Here is a 14,351-nt window from a genome sequence, read left to right on the forward strand (position 1 = left end):
ATGTGGCTAAGGGCACAAACACAGGATGGAGAGGCCAGAGGTGGGCAGTTGTGGGAAGCCATTGCCACCCCCCATCCCCCCACTCCCCCTGAGCAGGGGTGGCCAACTTTTGGTTTGTCCAGGGCCCAGGGGTTTTCCGGGGTGTGGGACTTTCAGTGCTAAAGCAGGACAGTCCCAGGAAAATCAGGACGAGATGGTAGCTCTGAGTAGAGCTGAAGCGACAAGAGGAAGAATGGAAGACTGACTGGGTGATAGAGGTGTGGGGATGGGAAGAAGTTGTAATCATAGAAGAAGGCAGCCACCTCTGGAGCAGGGAGGGGGCCAGGAGGAAATACCAACCTCTCTCTCAGGTCTCCTGCTAGTGTCCCCTCCTTGGCCAACCCCCTCCTCTGGAAGCTAGAGAGGCAGGGAGCAGCCTGCAGGGGTCAAGGAGGTCAGGGAATGGATCTGGGGCAGAAAGGATGCAAACAGAGCATCCCCAGCATGGGGATTGGATGCGTTATTGCACGGAAAGTGTCTGCCCTATAGTAAGTGCTCAATAAATGCCAACTATAATAATTATTCCTACTAGATGAGAAAGCCCTGCCCTGGATGGGGCTCCTCAAGGGCAGTGGCTGGTATTTTCACCTCTGCATCTTTCCTATCGCTCAGCCTGACTCATGTTGGGTGCCTGGTTGATGCCATAGGCTGTCTCCCCTCATCCTTTCCATAGCAGCAGCAGCACTCTGTCCCCTCTGTCCTTGTGTCCTGTGCAGGGAGAGCCCCTGGACAGGGGAAGATCTCAGAGATGGAAGCCCTTGGTCCAAGCAGCAGAGGTGGGGAGGGAACCACGCCTCCTACACTAAGGAGGTCTGAGTTTGGGTGTCCTGTATAAAGATGAGTGGAGAGTTGGACTCGAGGAGGCACAGTGACTCCATGCTGTCTGGGCTGGGACTGGTGAGACTATCTCCAAGCAGTAACGGTTAGAGTGGGCCCCGGGCTGCCTGAGCGGCTGTTACCAGCTCCCGGCACAAAGCCTGGCACAGAGCACCAGGTAAATACCGGAGGGTGTCAGTCTCTGGGGAGAGAGGGTGCGTGTGTTTGCAGCTGACTCTACTGCCACCATCCTGGCTGCGCCTGACTCAGATGGCTGACATCACTCCCTTCCCCAGTCGCCACTGTCTCCCCCTCCCATGCTCCGTGGGGAGAGATAAGGGAGCCGAGAAAGCGATTACAGCCTCGGGGACAGGAGACAAATGTTAGTGGAAGTGATGGCTCAGTTCTGGGATGGTGGGTCAGCAATTTTTTTTTTTTCTGTTCTTCTGCCTCATTTATTCTGCTATTGATTCCTTCTAGTGTATTTTTCACTTCAGTTATTTTATTGTTCAATTCTGTTTGTTCTTTAAACCTTCTAGCTCTTTGTTAAATATTTCTTGTATCTTCTCTGTCTGTGCCTCCATTATTTTTCTGAGATCTTGTATTGTCTTTACTATCATTACTCTGAATTTTTTTCAGGTAGAGTGCCTATCTCCATCACACTTAGTTGTTCTTCTGGGGTTTTATCTTGTTCCTTCGTCTGGGACATATTCCTCTGCCATCTCACTTAGTCTGACTTTCTGTGTTTGTGGTCCCATGGACTGCAGGATTGTAGTCCCCCTTGCTTCTGGTGTCTGCCCCCTGGTGGGTGAGGCTGATCTAAGAGGCTTGTGCAGGCTAACTAGTGGGAGGGACTGATGCCTGCCCACTCGTGGGTGGAGCTGGGTCTTGTCCATCTGGTGGGCAGGGCCATGTCAAAGGGTGTGTTTAGAGGTGGGGGCCAGTGATTTTTGAAAGGACTTCCCTGGCGGGCCTTGCTTATAGGCAGAGGTGAAGGGACCCAGAGAGGTTGAATGTTGCCCGAGGACATGCACCTCAGTGGGGATTCATCTCCCAGCCCAAGTGCCTGGTGTTCTAACTCCAAGCAGGGAGAAAAATACTTCTTGGGCATTAAGGGACTAGTTCTGTGAGTGCCTTCACCCCCATCCTCCGTGGGAGGCTGGGTTCAACTCCTCCAGGCAACTGGGAGCCACTTATAGCCTCCTAGCGGCTCTAGAAACGATCCCACAACCTCCTGGAGCGGCCCGCACTCTGCCTGCCTTCCTCGGGCGGTGGAGGTGGTCCCATGTCCTCTCCTTTGGGATCCTGGGGACACAGTCGCTGAGAGTCCCAGCTCTAGCCCTGGCAGCTGTGTGAGGACCCAGCAAGTGCTGTCTCTGCTCCTTCCTAAGCAAGTCTCTCTCCTCTTGGTGCCACTTCCTTGCTGAAAGCTGAGGTGGGTGAGGAGGAATAATCTGTAACTCAAGTCCTCAACGCTCCCTCGTCCTAACACTTGACTAACACTGATGTCTCCAATTTCTCCCTTGGGGATATATTTGGTCCCAGCAGCCTGAGGTGGGTGGGCATGGAGGAGACTCTGCGATGTGATTTGAGGACCCCCCCCCGGCCCTTTCTGGATTGAGCACTGGGGCTCCGCGGGCTGGGAAGACTGGGGTGTTCATAGGCCTCTTGGGGCTTTTCTTGGACACTTACGTCTGCTTTTTTCTTTTTTTTCTGCCGCACTGCGTGGCATGAGGGATCTTAGTTCCCAGGAGCCTGGCCAGGGACCCTCTTCTGTCTTTGTATCCCCTTTGCCCAGCACAGGATCTCCACCGAGCAGTCTGCCAGCGTATGACAAAAGATCAGGCTGCCTGCCCCCTGCCACCCCAGGCTGTCACCTGTGCCCCTACACCCCGGACCTGCCAGGAGGCACCGAGGCCGTGGGCCGGGAGGGTGGGACTGGAGCAGGCCTGGGCACCCTCTCCACAGCCCCTTGCCCAATGCCTCCGCCCTCATCACCGCACAGCCTGGGCCCTGGGGCCTTGGCTTACCACAGGGGCCTGGGACCAACCCCAGAACAGAGCCCCATTGATGGCGACCACTAAGGCTGGGTGGGAGGAGACCAGCCAGCCACTGGGTGGTGGTGGTGGCCATGGGAGCCCCTATCATCCTGTTCCAAGTCAGGAGCACCCCAGGGGGGGGAGAAGGAGGTGGCATCCTGCCCCAGACGGTCTCGGCTCAGCCCCAGCTCTGGAGCTCAGGCGATAACTGGGGGCAGCCCCTCCCTCCCGCCACGGGAGAGGAGACTCCCCTGACCCACAGGGCCCCTCCCTCTCTTCCAGGGGCGATGGGGCAGGAGTGTCTGTGGAGCCCAGGAACCGGGAAAAGATAAAAAAGCCATCAGTGGCCCAGCAGCTCGCCGTGCTCCTTCCCAGCTCTCCCGGCCTGCGCTCCAGCCCTGCTGCAGCCAGGAGGTCCTCCGTGTCTCAGCAGACGTACTCCACCAAAGGGGCCTTCAGCTCTAACTCTGCCAGCGGAGGGGGCGGCTCCCGGGCCCCCAGCAGCATCAGCTGGGTGACCGTGTCCCGGAGTGGTGGCAGCGGTGGGAGGGCCCACTGTGGCCCCAGCACGGGCGGCTTTCGCAGCCGGAGCCTCTATAACTTGGGGACCAGCAAGAGCATCTCGGTCAGCGTGGCTGGCGGGGCCTCATCTGGACAGGCCCTGGGAGGCTTCGGCCTTGGTGGTGGGGGCCTATATGGGCCTGGGGGCTGGCAGGCAGGCGTTTGGGCCCGCCCGTCCTCCTGGAGGCACCCAGCAGGTCACTGTCAACCAGAGCCTGCTGACCCGCCTCGATGTGGAGATCGACCCGGAGATGCAGCGGGTGTGCACTCAGGGGCTGGAGCAGATCGAGACCCTGAACACCAAGTTTGCCTCCTTCATCGACAAGGTGGGCCGAGGTGGAAGGAGGCAGGGAGGGGCCATGGAGTGCAAGCCAGGCCCCTAAGAGAGGGTGGGCTGGGCGGAGGCTGGTGCAGCCCATGTGCACTGGGGCCGGAGTGGATGGAATGACCTTTGCAGCCCTTCTGGCCTGAGCGTGGGACGCCTGGACTCGAATGGCTGGACCGTCTTTACTGTAGTTGATGGTGAATCTCGAGTCCACTCACGAGGCCTGTTGGCCCAGCCTAGCTTGACCGTGTTGCAGCCTCTCTTATAGTCGTCATTAATGGGGTTACCCAGCAGCCTTGCCGCCCACTTAAACAGCGGATTGTCCTCATTGCTCTTCTTAGTGGGGTGGCCCTTGCTGCCTCTTGTTGTTTTATAGCTGGGAAAACTGCCTCAAGTGTCAAGTCTCCAAGGAACCCCATCGGTTGCCTGTTCTCTTAGTTTTGGAGGAGGTCTAAGGACAAAAATGTGATCAGGACACAATGGTGGGGGGGGGTCCTAGGGGAAGTCTCCTTTTCCCTTCTCCAATTCTTCCTCGCTGTTCCAACCAAGGAGCTCAGTTTGGGGTGGATGATGAGCATGGTGGTCACCAGGTCACCGTGACCCGGGGATATGCAGTTTGATCTGCCCCAGATCGGGAGTGTCCTGACTCCTCCTCTGGCCCTCAGGCCAACTAGGGAAGCTCTTGTAGTCATCTCTGGCATTTCCAGGTCCACTTTGCTGCATTGTCTACCTCTACCCCGAGCCCCCACAGGCAGTGGGACCACGATGAGGAAAATCCTGGTGGCTGACCATACCTTGGTTCAGTGATTGTGGGTTCCCAAAGGATATTCATGTCCCCTTTCTCATATGATACCCACAGTGTCTCATGAGAAATCAGTCTAGGTGATAGCGTGTTCCTTTTTTTTTTTTTTTTTGAAGGATTATTTATTTATTTATTTACTTATTCTTGGCTGCGTCGGGTCTTGGTTGCAGCATGCGGGCTTCTCTCTAGTTGTGGCGTGCGGGTTTTCTTTTCTCTCTCTAGTTGTGGCACGCGGGCTTAGTTGCCCTGCGGCATGTGGGATCCTAGTTCCCTGACCAGGGATTGAACCTGCGTCCCCTGCATTGGAAGGTGAATTCTTTACCACTGGACCGCCAGGGAAGTCCCGTGTGTCCATTTTTAAGAAGAGAAAATTGAGGTCTGGAGAGATTGAGTGATTTGCCCAGGATCATACAGGTACTTGGAGGCAGAGGTAGGCCTGGGACTCAAGTTCGTGGCATAAAGAGGTCTTTTTGTCACTGCTGCGTAGTGCCCTGGGGCCATGTGACTGTGGGCCTGGGGTGCTGTGGAGGTGGGATCTGGAGAGACCTGATGGCAAAGGGTGAGGCAACCTGTTCCGCCCACCTCCTCACCTTCTCCCCTAGTGACTTTTGTTTCTTTTGTGGGACTGTCCCAGAGGTCAAACAAGCAAAACCTTCTCAGACTCTCAGAACCATGGTCTGGGAGCTGGGGCCTGACAGGTTGTCCGTGTCTGGTATCCTGGAACCCTGGCTGGGCAGAGAACCCCCCTGGGGGCCATTAAGTTCACACCATGAGCACCCTTCTGAGTCTGTAGAAATAGGGCTGGGCATCCATATTTTAAGAATTAAAAAAATGTCAAATTTTCAGAAAAGTTGCAATAATGGTACAACATATTCCTATATTTCCTTTCACCCAGATTCACCAATTTTTAGCATTTTGTCACATTTGCTTTCTTTCTCTCTCTCTCTGTATGTATATTTGTATATATCCATATGTACCTATATATACACGTATATTATATATGCATCTGCATTAAAAAATTTGATTTTGATGCAGAATTAGGGTTCAGAAACATTGATCTAGTTTGATTTACCCAGGACAAGTGAGAAAGGGAGACCCAGGAAGAAGTGACTTGACTCCTGAGTCGAATGACTGACTTAGCTGGGCTTTTTTTTTTTTTTAAAATTTATTTATTTATTTTGGCCACGTGGGTCTTTGTTGCTGCGTGTGGACTTTTTCTAGTTGCTGTGAGCGGGGACTTCTCATTGCAGTGGCTTCTCTTGTTGCAGAGCACGGGCTCTAGGTGTGCGGGCGTCAGGAGTTGTGGCATGCGGGCTCAGGAGTTGTGGCTTGTGGGCTCTAGAGCACAGGCTCAGTAGTTGTGGCTCACGGGGTTAGCTGCTCCGCGGCGTGTGGGATCTTCTCAGACCAGGGCTCGAACCCATGTCCCCTGCATTGGCAGGCGGATTCTGAACCACTGCGCCACCAGGGAAGTCCCGGAGCTGGGCTTTTATGTTTATTAACTCTTTAGAGTCCTTGTCATTGGATTGGACTGTCTTTTCCAGCAAAGATGGTTCCCTCAGGAACTCCTCCCCACACAAGACATAGGCCCTGCGCTGCCCTGTGGTGTCCTGGTCAAGACAGATGGTGACGATGGGCCGGGTCCTTGGTCCCTCCTGGGCCTGGGGATGGCGCCAGCCACCCTTCTTGCTCTGCCTCAGGTGCGGTTCCTGGAGCTGCAGAACAAGGTGCTGGAGAGCAAGTGGGCGCTGCTACAGGAGCAGGGCCAGAAATCGGGCATCACCTGGAACAATCTGGAGCCCCTCTTCGAGTACTTCATCAACAACCTATGGGGGAAGCTGGACAACCTCCAGAGCGAGCAGGGGAGGCTGGACTCAGAGCTGAAGAACGTGCAGGATCTCGCTGAGGACTTCAGGAGCAAGTGAGGAGGGCTGGACAGGCTGGGGCCGTGTGGGGATGGGGAGGGGCCGGCGTGGGACATCTCCCCGGCGAGGGCCACGCTGTTCTCGGGTCCAGGGACCCAGCTGGGGGAGTGTCCAGACAGAGCTTCTTCCCTCGGGGCCTCAGGTCCTGGACCCGTTGCCTCCTGGAGGATTGTCACACTGTGTAATGTTGTAATATAAAAAAATATTAGGGCTTCCCTGGTGGCGCAGTGGTTGAGAATCTGCCTGCTAATGCAGGGGACACGGGTTCGAGCCCTGGTCTGGGAAGATCCCACATGCCACGGAGCAGCTGGGCCCGTGAGCCACAACTACTAAGCCTGCGCGTCTGGAGCCTGTGCCCCGCAACGGGAGGGGCCGCGATAGTGAGAGGCCCGCGCACCGCGATGAAGAGCGGTCCCCGCACCGCGATGAAGAGTGGCCCCCACTTGCCGCAACTGGAGAAAGCCCTCGCACGAACCGAAGACCCAACACAGCCAAAAATAAATAAATAAATAAATAAAGTAGCTATAAAAAAAAAAAAATATTAGAAGGTAGGGAGAAAAGTGTAATGAACATTTATGTTCTCATTACCCAGCTTTAATAATTGTCTACTCATAGCCAATTTTATTTTGTCTACACCCCTACTCACTCGCTTTTCCTCTTCCCTTATTGTCTTGAAGTAAATCTCAGCCATCATGTCATTTCATTCAAAACTGTTTTTACTGGATATATTCATATAGTTCATCTGCATAACGTGACTTTTTTTTTTTTTTTAAATTGACCAAAGGCTTTCTTTTTTTTTTTTTTTTTAATAAATTTATTTATTTATTTATTTATTTGGCTGTGTTGGGTCTTCGTTTCTGTGTGAGGGCTTTCTCTAGTTGCGGCGAGCGGGGGCCATTCTTCATCGCAGTGCACAGGCTTCTCACTGTCGCGGCCTCTCTTGTTGAGGAACACAAGCCCCAGACGTGCAGGCTCAGTAATTGTGGCTCACGGGCCCAGTTGCTCTGTGGCATGTGGGATCTTCCCAGGCCAGGGCTCGAACCCGTGTCCCCTGCATTGGCAGGCAGATTCTCAACCGCTGCGCCACCAGGGAAGCCCCATAATGTGACTTAATAACACACAAACACAATGCCCTAAGAGCACCTAAATCTTTTAAAACAATAATCCTCAGTATCACCAACTATCCAATCAACAATTGAATTTCCAGTTGTTCCATAAATGTCATAAATTTTAAAAATACAGTTTGCTTGAATCAAGATGCAAATAAGGTTCACATATTATGATTGGTTGACCTGTATATTTATGAGTTTAAGGTGTAAACTTTCATAACTTTTCCCATTGCTTGACACTGGCAATTTCTAAACCTTAAAGTCTCTGCAAAAGCAGTTGGAGGGAAGTTGGTGTTTTCAATGACATCCTGTTGTAGAAAGTGAATGCAAAGGTTAATCATTGTTGACACATCTTCAACCTGTTTCCATAAAGCCTCCTAAGGGCTCTGATCCAAACAGATGGCTGCTATCAATTGCCATATTATTGCACAAATATTGTGCTCATTTCATCAAAGGAGGTGGGAAGAATGTTTAAAGACTGTATCCCTGTTTCTTCATTGGTTGGCTGTATTACAGAACTGCTCCCCAAAGGTGTTCTTGGCCATTGTGGGACCCATCAGGGCTTCCTTAAAGCCAACTGGGTTCAATGTCTTAAAAGGCAGAACTGGGCGGAGCCTGGGCTGAGTCTTCCCTCAGGTGTAACAGGTATGAGGATGAAAGCAACAAGCGCACTGCCGCAGAGAATGAGTCTGTGGTGCTCAAGAAGGTGAGCAAGGTGGCAGGGATGGGGGGCAGGTGGTCTTCGGCTGCCAGGGTGCTGGGCTGACTCGGAGAGCGGCGAGAGCCCTGGGGGCTGAGCCAACCGCCCTGCTCTCTCTCTTGTCCCCAGGATGTGGATGCTGCATACATGGGCCAAATGGATCTGCACGGCATGATAGACATCCTGATAGAGGAGATGGAGTTCTTGAGGCATCTTTATGAAGAAGTAAGACAGCCAATGGACGGGGATACTTGCATTCACATACAGCTTTGGGGATTCCCCCTGGAAGGCTGATCAGAATTCACTAGTGCAGGGGCTTCCCTGGTGGCGCAGTGGTTAAGAATCCGCCTGCCAATGCAGGGGACACGGGTTCGAGCCCTGGTCCGGGAAGATCCCACATGCCACGGAGCAACTAAGCCCGTGCGCCACAACTACTGAGCCTGCGCTCTAGAGCCTGTAAGCTACAACCTTTGAAGCCCCTGCTCCTAGAGCCCGTGCTCCGCAACAAGAGAAGCCACCGCAGTGAGAAGCCTGCGCACCGCAATGAAGAGTAGCCCCCGCTCGCCGCAACTAGAGAAAGCCTGTGCGACCAACGAAGACCCAATGCAGCCAAAAATAAATAAATAAATAAATAAATTTAAAAAAATAAATAAAAGACCAAACTCATTAAAAAAAAAAAAAGAATTCACTAGTGCAACTTAATTGATAGAATATAGCACCTGGACCTTTAATCAATACTCGCTTCCATTTTTACGTGCTTATGATGGGCCAGGAACTGAGCTAAGCTTTTTACATAATCCTCGCAACAACTCCATAATATAGATTCTATTATTGTCTCCCTTTTACAGTCAGGGACACTGAGGCTCTGAGTAACTTGCCCATGGTCACACAACTAGTTAGAGGCAGTTCTGAAATTAAAACCTGGTCCTTGGACTGTTATACTGTTCCCCTTCTTGCCCAGTTTGTAATGGAGCAAGGGATATAGGAGCAGAGATGGGCAGAGAGTGGGGACTGAAATTCCATGTTAGAGCAGGAGGTGAGGTATGGGTACCAGGTAGATCACAGAATCTAGGAGGGGTCCCAGGAAACAAGGGGGCTTTGAAGACTAAGGTAAGATGGTTGAACTTGACATGAGTTGATGATAGACTCTTAGATTCAGTAGGGAGCCCAAGGCCAAGCTTATGCTCAGAATAAGAGCCCCTTCTCTAATATCCCTGACGGGGGGCATGTAACCTCTACTTGAATACTTCTAGAGGCAGGGAGCTCACTCTTTTTTAGGGCAGGCATTTCCATTGTTGAACAACCATATTGGAAAGCTGACTTGAATCTTCTTCCCATGACTTCTGCTCTTGTTTGGCCCTGATTCTGCCCTCTGGGCTGCACGTATCCAATTGTCTTCCATGTGACACATGTCTGTCATATGACAACAATTTAGTGGTCGGGATGATTAGTGAACTGACATTTGTGGCATGTGAGAAAGTTGGGGAAATAGCATCCTTAGTCCAGAATCCAGAAAACAGAGAGGTGGGGAGGAAGGTTACAGATACAGACTTCTCTTCATGCAGCCTAATATTGTACTAGTTTATGTGTTATTTTTAGAAGCCATTTCACAATGTTTGCCCCTTAAAAGCTCCTTGGGTTTTTTTAAGTGAATGCCTTCAAGTGAGACATGCATCCCCTGTCCTCCAACTTTCTGTATTTGGGCAGCTGAATATTTGAAACTGAACGCAAGAGTTAATGACTCCCCTTTTTCCTGTGAAATGTTATTGTGGTTTCATCCCATCATTTTAGGTCACTGTGGGTGCTTTGAAACTTGATTCTCCTATCCATATATTGGAGGTGTCCAAGTGGATAAGTGGATATATTACTGACGCCCCAGCTTCGGGTTATCTGCAGACCTGATAAACTTTCAGTTTAGTTATTTTACAACATTTCAGTGTAAATCATTGATAAAACACATTAAGGCAGACAGAGCCAAGAAAAGAGTCCTCATCCAAGAACTAGATCTTCATTGGTGCCTTCCCACAAGGCTGATCTCATCACTCCACTAATAAATAATTTGTGTTTCAAGTGGCTCAGTTATTTTAAAATCCAGTTAACCACGTCATCATCTGGCCCAAATTTTTCTGTCTTACTTTTAAGAATGTCAGAAAAAAAGCATTTCCAAAGAGAGGGAAAAAAAGCCATCTTCCAAAAAAAGTCTTGGTCAAACAGCATCCGTGGCATCCTTTAGTAGTTTGGTAACACAGCCATGGAAGAAAATCTATTTGGTTTGACTTTTCCTTAGGGAAGTCTTGCTGGCTCCATGCCTCTCACACACATTTTAGAATTCATTCTGGAGGTTCATAGGAGACTGATATCAAGTTTAACTTGGAGAAGTCTAAATCTCTCCCCTTTGACAATGAGGACATTTTCCTGTTTCAGGTTCTGGAAACTCTTCTACTGTCTATATTTCTCATGGATCTCCAGGGGTGTTTATTTCCTTGGCCATGGCCATGGGGTCCTAGGATTTGCTCCTCTGGCCTGGACCCCTGAGATTCCCAACAAGGCCAAGGCCTTTCATACCCTCAGTGTCTGTCTTGGTTTCCATTTCTTCTCAAGCATCCTGCCCTTTCCAGTTTGATGACTGTTTTCTTGATGGGAAAGAGCAAATGACATAGCAGTTGAGTTGCTGGCTTTGCCTGGGTCTTCTGTAGGGCTAGCCCAATGCTGCCTCCCTGTTCTTCTCACCTAGAGCTTATCTAATGACCCCTGGCCACTGGCCTTAGTGTTTTTCCGAGTTCAGCCTTGGCTGTGTTGTTCCCCTTCAAACATCTCTACATGCCTGTCGGGATGAGCTCGTTGGGGAGTGTTCTGTGCCATGATGCTGATTTCTTAGGTGCCTCCCCAGTTTCTTCTTTAGTAGGATCACAGATGGGCATTCACCATCCGGGGCTTCCTTATTCTCCTCTCTTAGGGTGGTCTCTCTTTTAGGACAGGTCAAGGGTGCCTAGCTCCTCTTCTCTGAATGGGTAGGAACTGGCTTTCCTACTGTCTCAGAAAGCTTTCCTTTCCTTTGCTGTTCCCTGTCCATTTGACACACGTTGCTGAATACCTTCCACACGATCACAGAAGAACAGTCTGCCTCTGTGGGTTACCATGTGATGAGAGCCATGTTGGGACGGGGACAAGGTGCACGGGGCAGGCTGTGGCTGATCCTCCCTGGGAGGTCTGGGGGCATTTCAGAGGAGACAGCATTCGTGTTGGATTTTGAAGGAAGGGCGGGACTTCTGAAGGAGGAGCAGGGAGGGTCTGCCAGCCAGGGCCCCAGCCCGCGCCATGACGCGGAAGAACCAAAGAGCACGGTGTGTTTGGGGAGCAGCAGGTGACCCGGCATCAAGTGTGTGGGAGAAATGGATGAGGAGGTGAACAGGGAAGGCGAGCTGGAACCAAGCCAGGGTCACTTCCGGTCAGAGTTCCTCACGTCTATGGGCACCTCCTTGTAGGGGGAAGAGTGAAGGTCGGAGCAATCATTCCCTTTCTTGCATACCAGGCGTGATGGCTAACACTGCACTTGGTAATCGATTTCACGGTCTGGTTTTGGTCAAGCCAGTTCTCAAGGAAATCCAGAAGGCCAACCACCAACCCCTGGTGTGTTGTACAGGGCAGGAAAGTTACCTCGTGGCTTCCCTCTGGTCCGGGGGCTCCCTCCGGGATCCAGCTCCAGTGCCATCACTTCGCCCCTCTGGCTCCTTTTCCCATGAGAGGGTGGTCCCTACCTGCTCTTCTCCTGTCAACCCCTCTACCTGATTCACTCTTCACAGCAGCCTATGAGAGAAGTACTATTTTCATCCCCATCTTGCAGATGAGGAAATGGAGGTACAGAATGATTAAGCAACTTGGCTAAGGTCACACAGTTAGTAAGTAGCTGAGTTGGGTATGCAATCCAAGAAGCTTGGTTCCAGAGCCCAACAACTGGCTTATGCTGTTTTATAGCAAAAGAAATTGAGAAGCAGGGGTACTGGAGCTGGAGAGATATCTGAGGCAATCTAGTCCAAACGTTTCTTTCTCTCTCTCTCTTTTTTTTTTTGGTCACACCACGCAGCTTGTGGGATCTTAGTTCCCTGGCCAGTGATTGAACCCGGGCCCCGGGCAGTGAAAGCATGGAGTCCTAACCATTGGACTGCCAGGGAATTCCCCACACGTTTCATTCTATAGGTGAGAAAACGAGCTGAGAGAGGGGAAGAACTTGCTAATGACAAAGTAGAACAAAGAAACAAATTATTTCAGGTGGTAATCAGATTTTTTAAAAAAATTGAAGTCTAGTTAATTTACAATGCTGTGTTAGTTTCACGTGTACAGCAAAGAGATTCAGTTATACATATATATATATATCTTAACAGAGAAACAATTTTATTGAAATTATATTTACGGCTTAAAAAATAGAGACAGTTTTATCAAGTAACAATACTCAAAGATTATACTATGGACCAGGAAGATCCGCTAATGATGCGTATGTTACTTAGAAATACTTGTGTAAAGCTGGGAATGGCCTGGACACGGGCTTTCCATGCTGAATTCCTGGAGCCTCAGGACCCCAGGGGCTGCTCTCAGGGGGTCCAGGGAGAGGCCAGCATGGAAGAAGGTTCACGGTCTCCTCCTCTGCACCAATCAGAGCATCTCTCCTTTTACTTGGTTTTCAAATGGGGCTGTGCATATGTTTTTGATGACAAGAATGGTTTTGCTGTCAAAACATGTTGGGTAACCGCTGCTGACACATGCCCGGGGAGCGGGGGGAGACCAAGAATGCTCTCTACCACTGGGAAACGGGGGACCTTGTGTACAGACCGCCCCCCTTCCCGATTCTAAGGGCTCCCCACCCTCTCTCTGCCCTCACTGTCCCCTCGCCGAAATGCTGACTGGTCTTCTTCTGCAGAGTCTCTGATCCCCAAGTTGGCTCTGGCTCCCCACGGAGTGACTCTGGGGCGGCTGAGGCTGGGTGACTGAGCGGGGTGAGGGCACAAACCCGGTCAGGACAGGCGGAGGTGCTTTCCCACACCACGCACCAGGTGTTGGGCTAAAAGACTTGGGATCCCTGTAATCCCAGGACTGAATGAATGCAAGGGCTTGCCTCCCTCACCCAGAAAACCCTAGGCACACACACCCTCCGTTCCGCTCCACACCCCTGTCAGGTGCTCATCCCTCTTTGGCAAGACGGGGAACGGCTGCCAGTTGAGGAAGGGTCACAGAGGTTAAGAGTGGAACTGTGGATGGGGGGTGGGAACCTGCTTTTAGCCGTCACTGCCAGGGGGAGTCACCCAGGAGCTGGCCCACGAGCTGCAGGAGGAAATCTTCCCTTTCTCAGGGATGGAAACTCTTCTTTGCCTCTCTCCCTCGAGGGTCAAGGCTCTCTTGCACACTGAAGGCATGCCTGCCTTCAGTTTCTCAGGCTGCCGTTTGAGGATTTTGTGAACTTCTGGCAATTCTGACTTCACAATAGAGCCACAGAATATGGCTCTAGTCCAGAGTTTTCTTCCTGTTTGGTTTGGGTTTATTATAGGATTTGTCATTTAGTTAATTTGGACTTAGTTAGTTGGAGGACACAGAATTGGCCCCCTCAGGACAGTGTCCTATATTATTGGATACTTGTAAGGACAGGGCCACATGATCCAAACAACCAGTCCTGTGGCAAAAGCGAGGACAGAACATGCAGCGTGCTGGCCGAGACCCCGTGGCTGCTCTGATGGACCATAAGCTACAAGTCTGTCTAAGTTGTTGTATAATTGTTTTTCCTGCAGATTCTGATTTACAGCATTGCGGTGCAGAGGTTAAGTTCACAAGCTTTGAAGTTAGACAGACAGGACTGGCCTCCTACCTCCACCACTTCCTAGCTATGTGATCTCAGGCAAGTTACATAACCTCTCTGAGCCTCAGCGGCTGTAGCTCTAAACTGAGCATAGCAACTCCTCTTTTTTGCAGGGTTGTTGTGAGGAAGGGAACCCTTACACGAAAAGCACCCAGTGTCCAGCACGTGATGGCAGCTCTATATGAGAGTT

Source organism: Balaenoptera acutorostrata, chromosome 11, assembly GCF_949987535.1.
Source record: "Balaenoptera acutorostrata chromosome 11, mBalAcu1.1, whole genome shotgun sequence".
Classification (NCBI taxonomy): Eukaryota; Metazoa; Chordata; class Mammalia; order Artiodactyla; family Balaenopteridae; genus Balaenoptera; species Balaenoptera acutorostrata.